Below are 19,358 nucleotides of genomic sequence, written 5' to 3' on the forward strand. Positions count from 1 at the left end.
CAATTGTGCTGTTAGGTTTCCGATACTTAAGTATACACATAACCTGGGACCGAAAAGAATTCTTGAACACCAATTCCTTCCCCTATTGGAGAGACTGAGAGGGGATGTCAGGCACTGGAGCATGTTGCCACTGTCCCTTATGGGTAGAGTGTCCTTGTATAAAATGATGGCGCTTCAGCGGTTGCTGTATGTGCTCCAGAACACACCAGCTAAAATCCCAAGGGAGTTCTTTAATAAAATCAAATGCGAAGTTCTGAAGATGTTGTTGCAAGGAGAGGCACCACATATAGCACTTTCTAAGCTTCAAAGGGGAGTTGCTGAGGGATGACTGTCAATTCCAGATATCACTAAGTACTACCAGGCAACCGAACTCGTGGTGATAAACGACTATGTTTTCATGGAACATTGGAAACCAGCATACAGAGTGGATAGACAGGCGATGGGGCGTGGTGGCCATGAACAACTCCTATATCGTAGGGGGAGGAGAGGAGGGTTGCCGCACCACACTCATTCAGTGGTCTAGATATGGAAGGAGGCCACGGGGTTTCTGGGCTGGGCCGGGAAACTCACAAATATGACACCGCTATGGCACAGCGATCTACTCTTTGAGGTAGGTGGTCTGAGAGGCTTCACTAAATGGAAGCTCATAGGTATAGAACATCTTGGGGATGTCTGGCATAATCAGGCCTTTATAACGTTTGATTCCTTAAACCAAGAATTAAAGTTACAGGACAACGACATGTACAAATATATCCAATTGGGCCACGCCCTCTGGAGAGCAGCTCCTAGAAGCTACACCTCTAGAGGACCGACTCTTAACAGACCATATCCCGGTTAAGGCAATCTCTACTATCTATTGGAAATTAATTAACAACTCCCTTGATCCTTTACTGACGCTGCAGGAGGCCTGGAGGGACACCTCAGTGATTTGGATGATGAGGGCTGGGAGTAAGCTACATAGAGCCAGTGTGAGATTGCAATTTGCGCTGTATTTTGCCTAGTTCAGCTTTGAATTCTGCATCAATCCTACTATACTAGGACCGGACTAGCTAAGATTGGGAGGTCATCCTCTCCTGGGTGTCTGTGGGAATGTGGTAAGGAAGGCACCTTCTACCCTATATTATGGGAATGTCTAAGAGTTCAGCGTTTTTTGGATGGCGGTTGTTTGTGTGATGTCCTGTGTAATGGTTTTTATTAATGATATTGGGAAGAAAGATTGGATGAAATACCAAAAAATCGGGCTCTGCCTGGCTGCAGGAGTGGCAAAAAGAAATATAGCACATGCATGGGGCAGCACTGATCCACCAAAACTATCAGGCTGGAATGCTAATCCTGATTGGGGTCAAAAAGCGGAAAAGGTGGTATATCTAAGCCGGGGATGTCCCAAGAAATATGAAAAGATCTGGGGCCCCTAGCAGATCTATAGAGGGTATTAGCAGGGAGGGCTGGGATCATTGTTAGATTGATGCATTTACATGTGGGGGGGTGGAAAGGATTGCTAAGTGCTTAAGATAATGCGCCATACAAGCGCCCCCTATATCCATGTCTAATGTATTGTTTTGTGATTGTTTTCCTACTTCCACATGCTGTGTATGTGTTGAGCTATTTGTATTGACCTGATGAACACTCTTGATGATGAGCATGATTTAATAAAAATACACATCACAAATTATCAGGTCCGTATCCAAAGTTTTCTTCAAATATTCTTCTTTTATTCAAAATGTATTTAAACCACTCATATTTGGAAAGAACAGCTTACGCGTTTCGTCCAGACAGGTGGACTTCTTTAGGGCATAAAAGCAATTAAGGGCACTCCTGAGAAATATCAAACATCAGGGTGTCCGTAATAAGTCACAACTTAGAGCACGATAGCAGGAGTGCGTTTCAACAGGAGTTTATGAAACAGCAATATATGACTCCCTTTTTAGGAGCAAAGACAGCGAGCCTTATAATAACACTAGCAGGAATCGGTCCAGCAATCTCACCACAATAAGGAGCACCGGAAGTACAAAGGACAATCACCTGATCCAGCCTAAATGTGGCACGGATCCGACCCGGTAAAACCTCCTGCAGCGTAACGCCGGTCGTTACGCTGCAGGAGGTTTTTCAAGGTCAGAAGAAGTCCACCTGTCTGGACGAACCGCGTCGGCTGTTCTTTCCAATTATGGTGGTTTTAATACATTTTGAATAAAAGAAGGATATTTGAAGAAAACTATGGCTACGGACCTAATAATTTGTGATGTGTCTGTTTTGTTATTTTGCTAAGTGGTGCACCTTTGCGATTTTTTTAAATTGTTAAAATCCTGTATTGGATTGCACCGTGGCAGTGGGTGCATCAACAGTGTGCACACTTAATTAGTGGGGGACTACCACTATATGTATATTAACTAGGGATAGTGGGTCATATGCTAGTCTTTTGCAGGGTTCACTGTCAAAGCTTGTCTCATCTTTAATAAAAAGAAGTTTAAAAAAAGAAAATGGGATTGCTGTTGTCTCTAGCCCAGAAAATATGTTTCTGGCGGAAATCAATCTCCTGTCTCTTCGCGCAGTCCATCTTCCAGGGAGGGAGAATGGGTTAGTGGATGACTTGAGCAGGGGTTTTCCCTCTTCAGTGGAGAGAGCCCTATCTAAAAGCACTTGAGCAGCGGTTTTACCTCTTCAGTGGAGAGAGCCCTATCTAAAAGCACATTTTAGCAGATAGTCAGGAGATTTGGGTCCCTGTAAGCAGATCCTTTTGCAACCACGTTGTCATTTCTGAATGACACTGAAGCTACCCGCTCTAACACACGAACAGTAGAGCTCCCTAACCTATTCACATCTTGGGAAAACACATCCAAGTTGTAGGCATCTCTAACAAACAGAGTACAAGCACAGTTTTAGCAAAGGTTCTTGTAAATGTAGGTTCATTTGAAAATGGCCATCAATTTGCAATATGTGAATCCAGTCCAGACAATCTGTGGGGCAGGGAAAATGAACGGTGTGTGATCTATTGCACACCAGACAGTGTGGAACTTCAGACACATGATTAAGATGTAGAATTTAAGTTGAAATCATGAGAATAAACAGTGGAGTTGTACCCACTCCTAACAAAGGAAGACTTACCTTGTGACATTGGATTGATTAAAAATGTTGAACCATTCAGAATCACAGTGAAACCTAATGCAGTTTCCCAGAAGAACACCCCAAAATAACCTCACACCTAAAAAAGTGGCAGTCATCATGCCTGTCATCGAAGTCATGTTATTACAGGGCATCTTGAAGAAAGTGCTAGGAAGTCCCTGCAGCTTACTAGCAATGGGTGTGCAAACCCTAAATAAGAAATGGAAGATAGTTCATGGCCTCAGAAGGGTGAATCAATGTGTAGTCCCATTTTACCAAATCCTGCCGTAGACTCCATGTGATGATGAGTGGTTCTTGGTAAATGTCTGTGTGAGCTGTTTTTTCCCATTCCCTTACACAAGGATAGCTGGGGTTTTTTGCTTTACGTTTTTTGGGGACAAATCCTTATGTGGTGTTGAGTCCCACAAGGACATACAGAGATTCCCTCAATCTTTTACCAGATATTGAAGACAAATCTGGAGACCCTACATCCAAGTTAAAGCTCAATTCTAGTGCTTAACTTTGATGGCCTATTGGTGGCATCAATAATTGAGAGGCCTGTAAACAAGACACAATTGTTTTGTTAAATCACCTTGCAGAGAACAGATACAAGGTGTCCCCTACACAACTACAGTACTGCCGGAGGTAAGGTCTTTATTTGGGACACCACATTGATAAAGGAGCTAATAGTGTTCAAAGAATTTCTCTCCACAATCTAGAGAATGAACCCTCCAACAACACAGAGGGAAGTCACATGTTCTAGGGAGTGGCGGGCTATTGTCCTTTAGTGGATTCACAACTTTTCCTGAGTGATTAAGCCTCTACAGAGACTTACCCACAATTATGTGAATGATCCGCTATCCTGGAACAACAAAGGCCTTCCTAGAGCTCAGAGAGAAACTCTACAATGCACCAGCACTTGGAATGCCTGATTACAACAGGAACTTTGTCCTTTATTGTCATGAGAGAGGCGGATGTGCACTATGTGTATTGACGCAGACACATACAGAAGTAAAACGGCCATTGGCTTATTTCTCTGCCAGGCTCGATCCAGTGGCCGCAGCTGTTTCTGGCTGCCTCAAAGCTGAAGACGCTCTTGGGTGTTAGCATCCAACAACACAAGCGCATACTTATGTGCTACTAAAATATTAAGATGGTCCCACATTCAGCCAAGATCTTACTGGCCCACATGATAAATAGCAGACTGATTAAATATGAACAGATGATTTTGAGAGTAGAAAATGTTTCTCTAAGGCAGTCAAATGCTTTAAATCCTGGTACTCTTTTGCCCCTCACAGAGAGTGAGCCAGACAGTGATGAGATTGACCACAATTGTCTAGTTGTTACCGGGTTGTGCACCAAGCCAAGAACTGTCATTGGAGATGCCCCCCTGTTCGAGACGGATCTTAACTTGCTTTTGGATGGCTCTTGGTTAAGAGACTGACAAATAATTCTGAGCACAGTGTCTGAAGTGATTGCTCTTACAAGAGCATGCAGTGTTTTTAATAGTTTTGGTGCCACCCTTTACACTAATAGTTAATGTAGTTTTGGGCTGGTCCGTGACTTTGGATACCTGTGGTCAAAGAGAGGTTTCCTAACTTCCTCTAGATCCCAAATCCCAAAAAGAGAATATGTCATGGATGTGTTATGGTGTTGCAGCTGCCGGGAGCAATATCAGTTGTGAAATGTGCAGCAAAGAAAAGGGGATGTGCTTTTGTTACCGCAGAAACAACTATGCGGACAAAATGACCAGTATTGCACTGTTGTGTCCTGGACATTTCACCAAGATGAAAAATATGAATTTGGCAATGACCTCTTTTCAAACATACTGATGGACACTGTAAATAAACAGGATGAATTGAGAGATTTGTAGAAAGAAGCACAAGAAGCAAAGAAGTAAAAGTGTGCTAGGTCTGGATGTGTAAAGAATCATAGTAAGATGTTGGTTTCGAGGGATGGAAACCCTGTTTTACCTGATGCTATGCTTTCTCTAATAGCCAGAAAATTAATGGTCATGTACACCAGGGGCAGCTCCTTCACTAAGGTCGAGGAATGTCATCCCACTGCTCTGTGACCAGGTGAAAAAGGAAAAATAAAATGATAATAACGCATTGTTATTATCATTTTACTTTTCCACCGTTGCTCAGCTGGTTAGGGGTGGTGTAGTGCTAGAGGCACACACGTGTATTGAAACCGCATGATGACCTTTGACTACCATTATTTTAATTGACTTTTGATGTTTTCTTTTATCCTAGCTTGAATGTCCTGCATGTGCACATTTCCTTGAAGTTTTTTTTCACATCTCTTTGTAGTTTTAGAGTGGGAGCTTTCACAGAGTAGAACAGCCTTGCCAGAAACAGAACTTGTAGGATGTGCATTTGAAAGCACGAGAGAGAGAGAGAGATGTGGAATGTTTCCTTGAATATTTCTTTCGTATCTGTTTGTAGCTTTAGAGTGGGAGCTTTCACAGAGTAGAACAGCCTTGCCAGGAACAGAACATGTGGGATGTGCATTTGAAAGCACGAAAGAGAGAGAGAGATGTGGAATGTACTTTTTGGTCTTGAAGTGCAGTGTTATAAGCAGGAGTGCTCGAATGTGCATTATGTTGTACATGGGAGATGAAGTGTGTGATGCTACAGGCAGTGATGCACAAATGTGCATTGTGTTGTACATTGGGAAGTATTATGAAGTTCTTACAATTGGCTTTGACATGCCTTCATGTCATCTTGAATTCTGTCAGCTAGCTTGAGCTTTTGCGCACACAGGCAGACCCCCAGATTACTCAAGTTGTTTAGGTTGAGTAAAAGGTATTAAAGGTGGGAAATCTTGGTGCCCAGAAGGGAGCTCGGTTGGGGGACAGAGGTGTTGTCACAAGGGAACTTGGGTCCCGATTGAGAATCCTGCCTGGGCTGTCAAAGGGCTCCGCCAGCTTGAGTTAGCAAGAATGTCAAGTGAATGATCAGTGAGGTGTTTTATTTTTGATTATTGACATTGTGATGTGTGTGTCTGGGTGCACATTCAAGTGTTCAGTGGTTATAATCATCTGAGGTGTTTTCTTTGAGTATTGACTTTGTGACGTGTGAGTGTCTGTGTGCACATCAAAGTTTTCGGTGGTTGTAATCATCTGATGTATTTAGTGTATATATCTTTCTGACTTCTTTCAGGACGTCCAGTATTATCCGATTGCATTTCATATTATTATTCCATGCATTTAACAGTTGCATTTGCCTACTTATAAGTGTGTTATTATTGCTTGCACTTATACATATATAACTCTATATACATTTGAATGTTGTTCATTTGACATCTGGGAAAGCCTTTTTGTTAGAGAATGTTGCACAAATAAAACCCCATGTCATGTTCTAAGAACCGTGTTTTGGTGTGTTGTATTTTATAAAAGTGAAATCCCTTTCCTGGTGGTGATTTGTTTTTATTGCTTTGTCGTGTTTGAGCCTCCTTGTGGGAGGGCGGTATTTTCTATTACTTAGGAGGGCGAAGCAATACAGGCGGGGCTGGGCTTTCTCAGAGGAGCCGGGGGGGGGGGGTGTTACTCTGTAAGTGCGCATGACAGTTTGGCCGGTCAAACAGTCATGTGCACTTAGCATGTTCTCCACCTGGCTGAGTTGCACAGCCTGGTTGGAGAACATGCAAAGGCTCCCAGTACCTTTCTGAGCGCTGAACCATGGTGCTCAGAGCAATCACAATGCTGCAGTCAGCAGCTTGGTGACTGGCTAGGGCAGTCTGGAAGCCTGGGAGCTTCCTGCTTCCTGCCCTTGGAGTCCTGGAAGCGGGCGAAGAGGACCGAGAGGCAGCGGCACACAGGTAAGTGATTTTTTTCCATTTCCTCTTCACCCCACACCTTTGCGACCCGCCCCTCCACCCCACAGTTAAATAGCAGCTTCTACTGATATTCACACAGAAAGGGACACCATGGTCCACAACTTTCTAAATTATTGGTACAATCCCCATTTTTATGTCATTACTTAGAATTTGCTTCAAAGTTGTGCCACTATGGGGCACTCGCCTGCCCCTCCACTACTAGTGGGTCCACTTCTGAAATACAATCTGATTAGGCCTTTGTATGCCTCCCCCATGAAGCACATGTGAATAGATGACTGTTTTTTTTAATGTGTACCCACTGCCCCCTATTCACTTGGTTTCGTCTGGGAATTCCTATTTATGTGCCTACCACATCCATAATTTGTATTTACTTGATGATGCCATGCTGCACTGTATTGTCTTGAAACCTGATTAAACAAATTTTCAACAAAAAAAAACTGTGTCACTGACCAGCAGACAAAAGAAAGATTGTAACCATGACTCACATAGGGAAGTCCTACGGTCCCTTTAATCACGTGCAATTGGACTTTGCCGAGATGACCATAATAATGGGCTTTGCTACATTTTAGTGATAGTTTGTCTCTTCTCTCATTTGGTTGGAGCATATCTGACCAGGAGGTGCGACAATCTCATTGTTACCAAACCATTATTGAGGTAATTGACCCTGCAATTCAGCCTACAAGTTTTACTTTAAGAATGAAATCATAAAATTGCTGTGCATAGCTTTGCAAATTGACCATATGTCCCACCACAGTTACAGACAAGAAGCTTCAGGCATAGTGGAGCAAATTAATGACACTCTGAAATCCACGATGTCAAAGGGGTTTGCTTCTGCTTCTTTGAAATGCTCTTGCCCTAGTTCTGATGAGCATTTGAAGCACTCTCAATTGAAATACCAGCCTTTGCCCTTACGAAAGGGCTGATGGGGAAAGCTAGAAGAATTTGGTCCATGCCTGGAGCTGTGCTCATGAAAATAAAGGACGGTATAGCTCTTGACTACTGCAAGGTATTGGTTGATGTGGTGTGTTCTATTTCTCATGATGTTGACTTGGTAACCCCACCTGCAAGGCAGGAGCTGTGCCATGACCTCAGTCCAGGCAATTAGGTGTTGGTGAAGAAACTTGTCAAGAAAATGTGCCTTGAACCATGCTGAGAAAGAACTTTCAAGTTGATTCTCGTGACACATACTGCTATTAAGTGTGGCAGATTATCACAATGGATACATGCCTGCCATACCAAGAGTGACACAACCCGATGAACAAGTGGAGACAACAACCAATGATTCTGAGTGTCAAACTCAAGCCGAGAACGGATGCTCGGAGAGTGGAGAAGATTGTACACAAGAGTACCAAAGTCAAATCCAAGAACAAGAACCGATATTGAGACTCCGACCCTCCAGAACTCTTGATGAGAGTTAGGACTCTGTGTGTAAGGAAGTCCTGAGAGCGCAGTTTATGGTGAATAAACTGAAAATAACCACAATCAATCAAGCAGATGAGAACAAGAGTGTGCACCACAAAATGGGAGCACTTTGGATGGTAGAGTGCACAGGGAAGAGAAGTGGCCAAAGTCCAGAGACGATCAGAGAACAACTAGAGCTAACCAAACAGACTGCTAGTGACAGTGAACAACCAGAAGTCAGAAGAACAACCTTAAAAGCAGCTCTGTGACTCATCACAGGGTAAAGAAATATGATCACATCAACCCAGACCTCAGAGCACTGAACTTGCTCCCCTATGAGGCAATGATCCCTCTACAAATTGCCTGCTTGACTCATAAAGCTCTTCATCACAACACTCCAACGTACCTGGCCAAGAAACGTGTCCTATCAGGGGAGATTAGAACTTTACAAAGCACAGGCTCCCTTGTACTGAAGCCCTACAGATAAAAATAAAAAAGAAAACATGCAAGCGTTCATTCTCCAGAATCCCCCTCCAAAATCTGGAACTCTCTTTCTCCTGAGACCAGATCTAATCCCTCAACTGCCCTCTTCAAATGAAAAGTAAAACATCTACTAATGAACAGACTCCCCTAATACCAATCAGTGTTCTTATATTGACTGTTGTTCTTTCTCAATTGTAACACCTATCTGTTCACCTTTTCGCTTTCCTGCTATACAGCGCTCTGATACCCGAAAGGGTCATGTTCGCGCTATATAAAACTCAATACATATAATAAATTAAAACCAAGGGGCATATGTATCAAGAAAGCGTTTTGCGAGTCCTTAAAAGTGAATTTTTGCGATTTGCTATTAAGGACTCGCAAAAGGCAATGTATGTAGGATTCGCAATATTAATTGCGATTCCTACATATTCCTTGCGATTCACAATTAAGGAATACCTTCCTTTTCATCCCTATGGGCCTAGAGGCCCATAGGAATGAATGGGAAGACATTCGCAATTTGCGAGTACCCATTAGGTACTCGCAATTTACGAATGCAATTTCAAGAGTGCAAGGGTGTCAAAAGGATACTCTGTGGCACCCCTGAAATAACCATGTGTGCACATGTGGCGCACATACATGCCCTAAGGGCCATATGGCACTTTGAAAAATGTAAAAAAGTAAATTTTTTAAAGAAATTGCAAATTACCACCAACTTGAAGTTGGTGGTAATTTGTCATTTCTAAAGGCAAAATCGCACAACTTGAGTGCTTCTAGAACTGCATTTAAGGAATGGCAATTTGCGATTCCTTAAATGCATTCGCAGCATAGGGAATCGCAAATTTTGCGATTCCCTATTGTGCAAGGGCTTTTTGGGATGATACATCCCAAACGGCTTTTCCCGTTCGCAGAATCGGCCCGTTTGCGAACGGGAAAAAGGCTTCATACATATGCCCCCTTGAGACATGAGTCATAGAGTGCTTGTGTCCACCCACAGCAAGTGCTGTCTTTGAATCCTCTCTGCGACACACCGTCCTCCCACAGTGGACCACAGCATCCTGCAAATTTCTCTATTTCGAATGCAGAAATCCTAAGCACAGGTCCTTCACCGATGTTCTAAAAGAGATTCGTATGGAATTAAAATCAGCTACCTCTGGTAAGGCCGATGTCCAAACCGGATTCCAAGCCTGTGGGGGAGGGTCAGATAAAGCAATGGGAGCTGGGGAAAATGGTTCAGTACATGTGTCTAGAAAAACAATTTTGAACAATACATGGATCAAAGGTTATGCGGGAAGTGGCATTTTTTCCATTGTAAGGGGCGGTGGCATGCACCACTGAAAAAAGGTTCTCGCTGCTTTGTAGACAGGCCTAGGAAAGCCCCCTTCAAGAATGTGGGTGATACACATAAACTGGTTAATATGAATGCAAAGAAAGGAGAAAATATGGGAGGAGGTGGTAAAACATTTGGGAAATAAATTAGGAGTGGGTCTGTGTTTGGTGTCACATAGCAGCTGTCTTAAAGGAATGAGCACTAAGATTAAGAAACTTCAAGGTGGGGAAACGAAAAAATGTTAAAGAGATTGCTGTACTTGAGGATAGACTACCACATAGGGAAAACAGGGCTGAAGCCTTCCTCCCACAGCGAGGGAGAAAACAGCTTTTGTCCCTTAGAATTGTTAAAAAAGCGACCAATCTTCAGCAAGAGAAGAACATTAAACCAACAAATACTTATAGGGGAGGCCATAAATTGTTACATGTCTATTTGGAAGTTGGTAGGAGGGAAAAAAGATGAATAAATGGAAGGTCGAACTTGTTGAGGGTTTTCAATGATTGGAATGAGCGGAGAGAAATAAAGTCTAGGGATATTGACCAAGTGGATTTTAGGAAAACAGTATGCAGCAGAGAAGCTACTAAGGTAATCTTCTGTTCACGAGTGTTTGTGGATCTAATTTGGAACACCGAACAAAAGCTAAATGAAATTGGTTTGTGCTTGGTATCAGAAATGGAAATGAGAGTCCTCCGATAAAAAAAATCCTTTCTAATTAACCAGGCTGGTTTAATCCCCCAACAACTAAATCAGATAATTAACATAGAAAGACCCATGCCCCAGAGTAGAGTTGTGGAACTCAAGCATGGAAGTTTAGAAGTAACCATAGCTAGTATATCAAGAGAGAAAGCAGTGAACCCTTTCGGCTGATTATGAGATTCTCTTGTTTAAGTGTAGCACAGGATGATGACTCCTCCATCTTGGGTAGAGCAACTGGATTAGAGGGTACACCCGCCAACCTACGTTTATTTTCATGGAATGCACATTTGTTAAAGCGACTCCAAAGGTCAACTGACCTCTCGAAGGTTTGGGAAAAAACTCTAACAATTTACATCCAGGAGACCTGGTTGGAGGGTGAAAAGCTGAATCGAAGTGGCTTTATGCAATTCTCAAAACAAATAACAAAAGTGGGTGCAGGCACTTAACAGGAGAGTTGCTGACAATGATCTCAACAAAATGTGTGGTTTGGACTTTGGCGTGCCTCTTTCAATTGTATGATGGTTATATACCAATGAATTCATTAATAATTGTGAATGTTTTTGAAACCAGGGGGGAGTCGCGCAATAACGTCTGTTAAAGGCAATTGTTTGGAAGTGACCTCGTATCTCTGTTAAAATTGTCAGGGCCTCCTCCAATCATGTTTGTGGGTGATTTTAATTTACGACTGGCTCCGGCTAGGGCTGATGAACTGTTCGGTGAAATGTTTGAGGCTTATGGGATCCCACAAGCAATCTTTCCAGTTTGTTCCCATTCAAAGAATGACTTGCATTTTGTCAATCGAATAGCCGGGCTAGGATTTGTTTGTCTAAATGGCATTGCGAGGATGATACCCTTGCAGTTCAAACTTATGTATAAGAAATCAGAGATGCCAGATAGATTACATCTTTTTTCAAGCATGATGCTTTCAGCTTTGTAAAGAGTTTAAACTAGTTAAAAATACGGGCAGTGATCATTGGGGTCTCCAAACGGTATTTAACTCAACTCCTCATCCAAGAACAGCTTTGATCCTCATGGAGGTGTCCTTCCCAAGATGCCTGACCACTAGATTAAATGCTAAGTATATGGCTTTATTATCCCATTACCAAGTATCAAAGTCACTTTTATTGGGGGATATTGAGGATGGTGAGGGTTTAAAATGGTATAGCCAAACTATTGTAGTAGTGGTAGATTTTCTGACACCCCTTATTTTAAAGTGCAGCTCTTCCATTAAAAGGTTGGAACCTGTTCATGCCAATAAACAGCCTTGGTTTGATAACCAATGCCAAGGGTAAAAAAAAGGCTGCTGAAAATGAGAGGTAGTAAAAAGTCTCCATTAGGATCACAGGAGAGAGAATATATAATAAAGTGAAAAGGAAATATCTGGCCTTGGCCGAGATTAAAAAACCTTATTATCAGGGCCGGACTAATAACAGCAACCAGCCCTGGCAGGTTGCTTCTCCACTGGCCCTGGGAACGGGAGAGGAGGGGGGTGTTAGCCGCTAAGCACTGTTCCCGCTTTTCTTAAAGAGGGACGATTTTGCATCACTGCGGCATAACCGGCACCCTGTAAGAATAGCGGCCCCTTGAGGCCACAAAACCATCCCCCACCCCTCCGGCCCACCGGGAAAGTGCCCGGTGCCCGCTACGGCCAGTCCTACCCTGCTTATTATTATAAAACTCATTGGGAAGTAATGGTAAATGTCTTACTTGCTAACGATATGAAAACGTTTTGGATACTAGTTCCAAACAGTTGTTGAAGGAAACGGACCAACGATTTGCACAGGTCCGAAGGCTGTGTGGGTATCTTATTTGAGCAATATCTATATGGCCAACGGGGATGAAATAGAGAGGTATGGGCTCCCCCAGAGGAGCAGTTATTGAAGCTCTTAAATGAGGACTCCCTACATACAATAATTGCCTTCCTCAAATTATCAAAAGCAGCTTGGCCTGACAACCTAGCAGCAATTATCTTAAAATCTAAATGGTTGGCTAGCTTCTTCTCAAAGGGTTGAATTGCTATAACAATATCAGGAATCTTCCCGGTTAGGTGGAAAGGAGCCGTAATAAAACCGATATTAAAGAAAGGGGACCCTTCAGACCCCAGAAACTTTCGACTGATACATTTAATGGATGTTGGGGCTAAGTTATATTCAAACGTGATTGTATTGTTCTTGAAGGCATCTGTAGAGTCTAATAAGTTGGTGCCCATTTAACAAGGAGGCTTTAAGCAGGGTCATTCAACTACTGATCACTTTTTCAGCCTATGGGCGAGAAGGCGTTGGAGAACTGGAAATTTATTTTGTTCAGCTTTCAATTTAATCAACAGGAAAATATTGTAGCTTAAATTGGAATTCCACGGTGCCTTGTCGATCATTGAAGAACTCCAGTGGGATTATTGGGCGCAGGTGCAGCTAGATTTTAGAGGATCACATTCAAAGAAAATTTGTCTTGGTAACAGTTGATGAAGGGATTGCTCACTCTGCCACTGGATTCAAGCTAGCCTGGCTGATAAAGGGATTGCTCACTGTGCCACTGGATTCAAGCTAGCCTGGCTGATGAAGGGTGACATACCCTGAACCCGGTCCTAGGATGCTTGTTTTCGGTCCAGGGAGGACCTGGCTTGGCAGTTCGGTCTGGACTGTCCCCATGAGGCACAGGGTCAAGACTGATTTGCATATGGCTGGGTCCAAACCGGGTTGACATAGTGGGCAAAAGAACAATGGATTTAACCCAGATCTCTTGACTGGGTGAGAATGTTTGAATCATTCATTGTTCCGTCCATCATTTGATACAGTTACACTTGGTAATGGTTTGAGACAGTGTGCCTTGTCTCCCCTGCTATTTTCTTTGTATTGTGCAGATCTGCCCCAGGATTTGCTAGAAACTAAGGTGTTTTTGCCTAAAATTGGGGTTGTGGGCTAGACATTTTGCATGTTAAATATATGCGGATGATCTAGCCATATTGGATTTCACTCCAGTGGGTCTTCAAAGGAAACTAGAAATATTTAGTAAATATTGTGGAATAAATAACCTCACTATTAATATGGAGAAGACAAAAATTGTTACATTTGGTAAAAAAAGCTAAACCGTATAAGTGAAGCCAGCGAAATTAACCAGCGGAGCTAATTATATCATATATATATTTGGGGATGCTGTTCAATTCAAAACTAAGCTGGTCCCTGCATAAGGAACTTGGGGATATTTGAGTTCTGTCAACAACTGGAGAGCTTGTGACATTCAAAAAAGATTTTGAGGGCCCTGCTATTTACAGCTTGTAAAGCTATGGGCCCCTCACAAAGTTTGCACGAGGCGGAAGTGTTATGCCTTAGCTCAGACCCTAAATGGGACAAATGTAAAGGTAACTGCTTGAATAAACTTATGACCCTACCCAAGGGGGTCATGTGCAAGGCTATAACAATAGAAACATAATTAACATCCTGAAATTACCACACCCCTAAATCAACATCGAGATTTTGATGTAAACTTTGGAGTGTGGAGGACTGAAAAATATTATCTTTTTGTGCCAAAGAAATATCAATAACTGAGTTAAAATGGTCTAGAGAAGTGAGTAATAGATTGGTAAATATGTCAGAAAAATTAAATATTGGGGACTTTAAACTGGAAGAACCACCCGAATTGTCAAAGACAGGAAGCCTGTGAGAGGGAATCCAGGACTAATGTTATTTATCGACTAAACCGTCTGCAATCTATTTTTGGGAAAACTGGCAACATAAATCTGTTTACCCTTATTTATCTTGGTTACCAAACACTGAACCAAGTCTCCTGCTGAAGTTTCATGTGGCTTTTAACTTGTTGTTTTTGAATACAGAGAAATATTTATTCTTTCTTGTAGGAGGACGGTAAATGTAAGTGTGTTTTACGATCTGAACATTTTAATGTACATTTATTAGGTTATATTTCTTAGGGAATAAAATAATTATTTTAAGACGATTTTTTTAAAGTATAATATTTACCAACATAGAAAGCCAGTTTTACTCCTTTTACATATGGAATTTTTTGATGTTGCGTGTGCTGTGGGGATATTTTTAAAGGTTTCTATTACTTAGGTCTATGAATATCTGTTGAACAGCTTGGTTTAAGTACTGTTGTGGCACCTCATTTTATTGGTTTTATAGTTATGGTCTAAATAACTTTTATTTTGCTGTTACTACTACTACTGCTTCTAGTACTACTTAGAGACAAAGAGTGCCAAATCACAGGTATTCAGCTCTCAGTTGACCATTTTCACTAAAAGTGATTCTGATCTGAGAGCTTATGAAACTGAAAATTATCAAAGTGTTTTTGAAACTCCTGTCAAGCATGTTATCACAGCTAAAGATTGAAGGAAGTATTTTGATTAATAAAGTCAAGTGTCATACGCCCGTACATCTCAAAATTCATGTTTGGCACCTAAAGTATACAAACGAAGATATTAGGTTTGCATAAATATCCAGCTGCAGAGTAGAATTTCCTTTTAGGGACGCAGTCAATGTTGTATGTTCCTTAATTCTAAAGCCTTACATGAACTAACTGCTTAACAGTGAAAAGAACTGAAAGTGTTGCCGATTTGCGCAATAGTGCCAGTAGGCAGATGTTTGATTTTTTTTTTTATCTGACTTGAGATAAATCATGAGATTAACCCAAAGGAAGGTTGCAAAATTATATTAGTAGTTCTGGCATTAGCCATAATTATATTAATAGTGGGCTTAATAGTAGATCTTAACTCTACTACTGAGCATGCCAGTCAGACCCACTTAGATGAACAACGTAGATTTAATATGAAAATATTACACAAAGATGGCTCTGAAGGGAATTTTTCAGACAATGTTTATTTTAGATTGTTAAATGAGTACTCCAAAGTCAGGGGTGTCCAAGATTGTCATATTTGCATGCACTGTCCTGCCTCTACAGGTGCTGGTGTCATGTATCACCATTTGCCTCCCACTTATCCTCTTTCTTGCAGTAAAATCATTAATTTCTTCAATTTTCAAGGCCATTTTGACTATGATTTTTTACATTTTGATAAGTCTTTGTATGATGTGCCTATGTTTAAGTCCTTTAATCCACAAGCCTGGGTGAAGTCTGTGGATCGTCGTTAACATTATATGAGGCCTATCACGCAAATTAACCCAACTAGCGAACAAATTTTACGGCATCATGTAAGTTGAATAGGGCTTAGAAAGACTTTATAGTGGAATTGAATGAACAAAATTGAAGGCTAAGGAAGGAGAAAGAATTAGTTGGGAAACAGAAGCAGCGGCCGTTAGAATACATTCGAAATTTAGCCTGGATTTACAAAAGAGGGAAATGCTTGTGTAGTAAAAGATAAAGATCAGGTTTAAAAGGCAGAGAGAGTGGGTTGCAGTAATTTTGTACAAGAGGTCAGAGTTGTGGGTGATGAAGTTCTGTCAGGGGAAGAATCTTTTGTTAGAGGTGTTTATTAAATTCACCTGTCATTATTCATCGGACAAGGTAGAGTTTCTGGACATATGGATTATGGGCAGAGAAGGACAGCTTGCAGTCAGTCTGTATAGAAAACCAACAGCAAAAAACACTATTTTAGACCATAGCAGCTACCATCCACCATGCCAAAAAGATTCAATCCCATTCGGAGAATTCCTGCGAATTAGGAGGAACTGTACCAACATGAAGGACTATATGATACATGCGGAGCAGTTACAAGAGCGTCTTCTCCTTCGTGGCTACCCAAAAAGACTTATCAAACAATCACTTAAGAGAGCTAAATACTACAACAGGGATACTCTCTTTAACAAAGAACCTAAGCCAGCACAAGATAAGTTAGTCTGCGTCATAGATCACTCCAACCTTAATTATAAGATCAAACAAGTCCTAGATAAAAACTGGAAAATCCTCAATACCAGTGACGAAGAACCTACACAGAAACCACTGGTGGCTTTCAGAAGGAACCCCAACTTGAGAGATAAATTAGTACACAGCAGAGAACACCCTAAAGAAAAAATCACACAAACTACCATTGATGGCTTACCCCCACCGATAGGCAACTACAGTTGTGGCAATTGTCATGCATGCGCATCAGCGATCACTACCAAGACCTGGGCCTATAGGACAAGAAAGGGGAATCTCAAAACATTGACCAACTGCAGGAGCTCCAACATAATCTACATGATTATATGTCCCTGCGACTTAGCCTATGTAGGGGAAACATCTAGAGAATTCCGTATACGTCTGTCAGAACACAAATCTGCCATACGAACAGGCAAACTACAAGCACCACTAGTCAGACACTTCTTGGAAAATAAACATACTGAAACAGACCTCCGTTGGCTCATCTTAGAGAAAATAAGGCCGATACCAGGGAAAGATTCAACCAAAATTCGCAAACAACGCGAAACATTTTGGATTTTCTCACTGGACACTGTAGATCAAGGTCTGAACGAAGATATCACATGGCTAGTGACTTCCTGAATTCTGACATTATGTTTCACACTAATAACCTATTACCTAATAGCCCTGCTAGACTTAGTAGCAGGTACATCAGGTCTGGCCTCACACCCAGTATACCATGTATACTCTCCCTTAAAATTAATGAGCACCTATATTTGTTCTGTCCCATATTTGTTCTATCCCATATGACCTAGACATCAGGTCTTAACCACTAGACCAAGTAGAAACAATCTTACATTAAGCCACATCTAGAAGCACTATTAGATCTCCACTAGTCAATAGATCCGGCTTATCTCTACAGATCTAACTAATCGCCACATTAGAGCGCAAACTACAAATATATCAACATCTTTCCAAGATGGCGGCCGCTTTGGCTGATCTCATCCCTGAAATATATTTTCACTCTTCGCCGCAATATGATTTGTGTAAACACCACGGATTTTCATCTTTATTTTTCTTGGTCTGTCGCCTATTCCTGATGCGCAGATTTAAAATCGGCATTAAACCACTTTACTTTATCTACGGACATATCTCAGTACATATAACAAGTACGATTGTAGCACTCTCCCTATAAGTGACCCCTAACTATTTCTAATAAATGATGTAACATAAATGAAGTAAAACTTAACGTAGATCTCCCATGCAAGTTTTCTCTAATATACCAAGCATAGCATATGCGGCAGTTTAATCTTTTTCTTCATATCAGCCGTAGTAGATTACAACCTTCTCCAACATGTCGCCCAAGTCAAACAATCACGTAGAATTACGACACCGGGTAGGCTGGTAAACGTCGCGAGACTACGCGATAATTGGGAAGCATTTAAAAATGTCCGCTTTCACTTATCAGAAACACTACATCGAGCAACAGGAGGGACACGCCGTATCAAAGTACTAGAGGTAAGAGAATATTTAGGAAGCCGATACCGCTTGCTAGTTTTTGAGCGCGTCTGGTTAAAACAACTTAGACCTTCCGCACGCTCAGAATAGTTTGATATAATCAACGAGTATCCGTTTTTTGTTTATTTTAATGATCAATCACCAAAGCTTTTTTCAAATTTAGAAAGCCTTTCGTTTCAAACATTGAACTTCCGATAATGCCAATAGCGAATTAGAACCAGGAGAACACCCGTAATTTTGTTTACACCACACCTAAAGATAGGTCGCCTCAGTCATCAGGTTCTCTATTGTAATAGACTTGATACACAGACACCATCGCAAGATTAAACGCCATATAGACATACAAGCCTACAAGTCTGCTAGCTCCCGTAATTACCAATCCTGATATGCACCATAATATAAGTAGACCATCCACCAGCTTTGACCTATTTCAATTAGCAAAGATTAAGTGGAGTGCCTGCATACTCTGGTCAAGGTCTGGCCCCCCTTTTGAAAATATCATAAAGGTCAGCCCTTTTTGGTTAATACGCCTGGATATCGTAAATACTTTTCTCTCTCAAATTAGAACACAGACGAGCTTTGCCACTCTGTGTTGTCTAATGCATTGCGAGAAATATTGTTTTTTTAAAAGAGTACCATCGATAGCCCAATACAATTTTGGCGTGTAATAATGACTTACAGCCAAGCTAATTTACAATTAAACAATTAACATGAAAAGACAAAGAACTAAAAATAGTACGATAAAACACGCAGATATATCAACTAGCCAAGACAGAATTTTGTCACAATATAATAGAGAATTCAAAAACTTTTTGTAAATATTTTTATATCTACCTTCCAGAGCATATACCTGGAACTTTTTGTATAAAGTAAATATGGACAATGGACACCCCAACATACAATAGACAACCCTCCTGTTTGGCGGTTCATACTTCGCTATGAGGTAAGATTAGCATCAGACTTATTTGTATATTACTATACTAAATGCTAAGGTACCTAAAAAAGAATTTTTGTCTCTATATGTTTTCAACTTATAGACACATGTTCACGCTGAAGGCATTTATGACGCAAGACCAATACGGGTCATATAGAACAATTTCTACCCATTAGAAGAATTTCTGTCTCTGCATACACCCAAATAGACAGAGTAAGAAACATCACTTATTTATTCTTGGGCCATATTTATAAG

Source organism: Triturus cristatus, chromosome 5_2 (genome assembly GCF_964204655.1).
Source record: "Triturus cristatus chromosome 5_2, aTriCri1.1, whole genome shotgun sequence".
In the NCBI taxonomy this organism is placed as follows: Eukaryota; Metazoa; Chordata; class Amphibia; order Caudata; family Salamandridae; genus Triturus; species Triturus cristatus.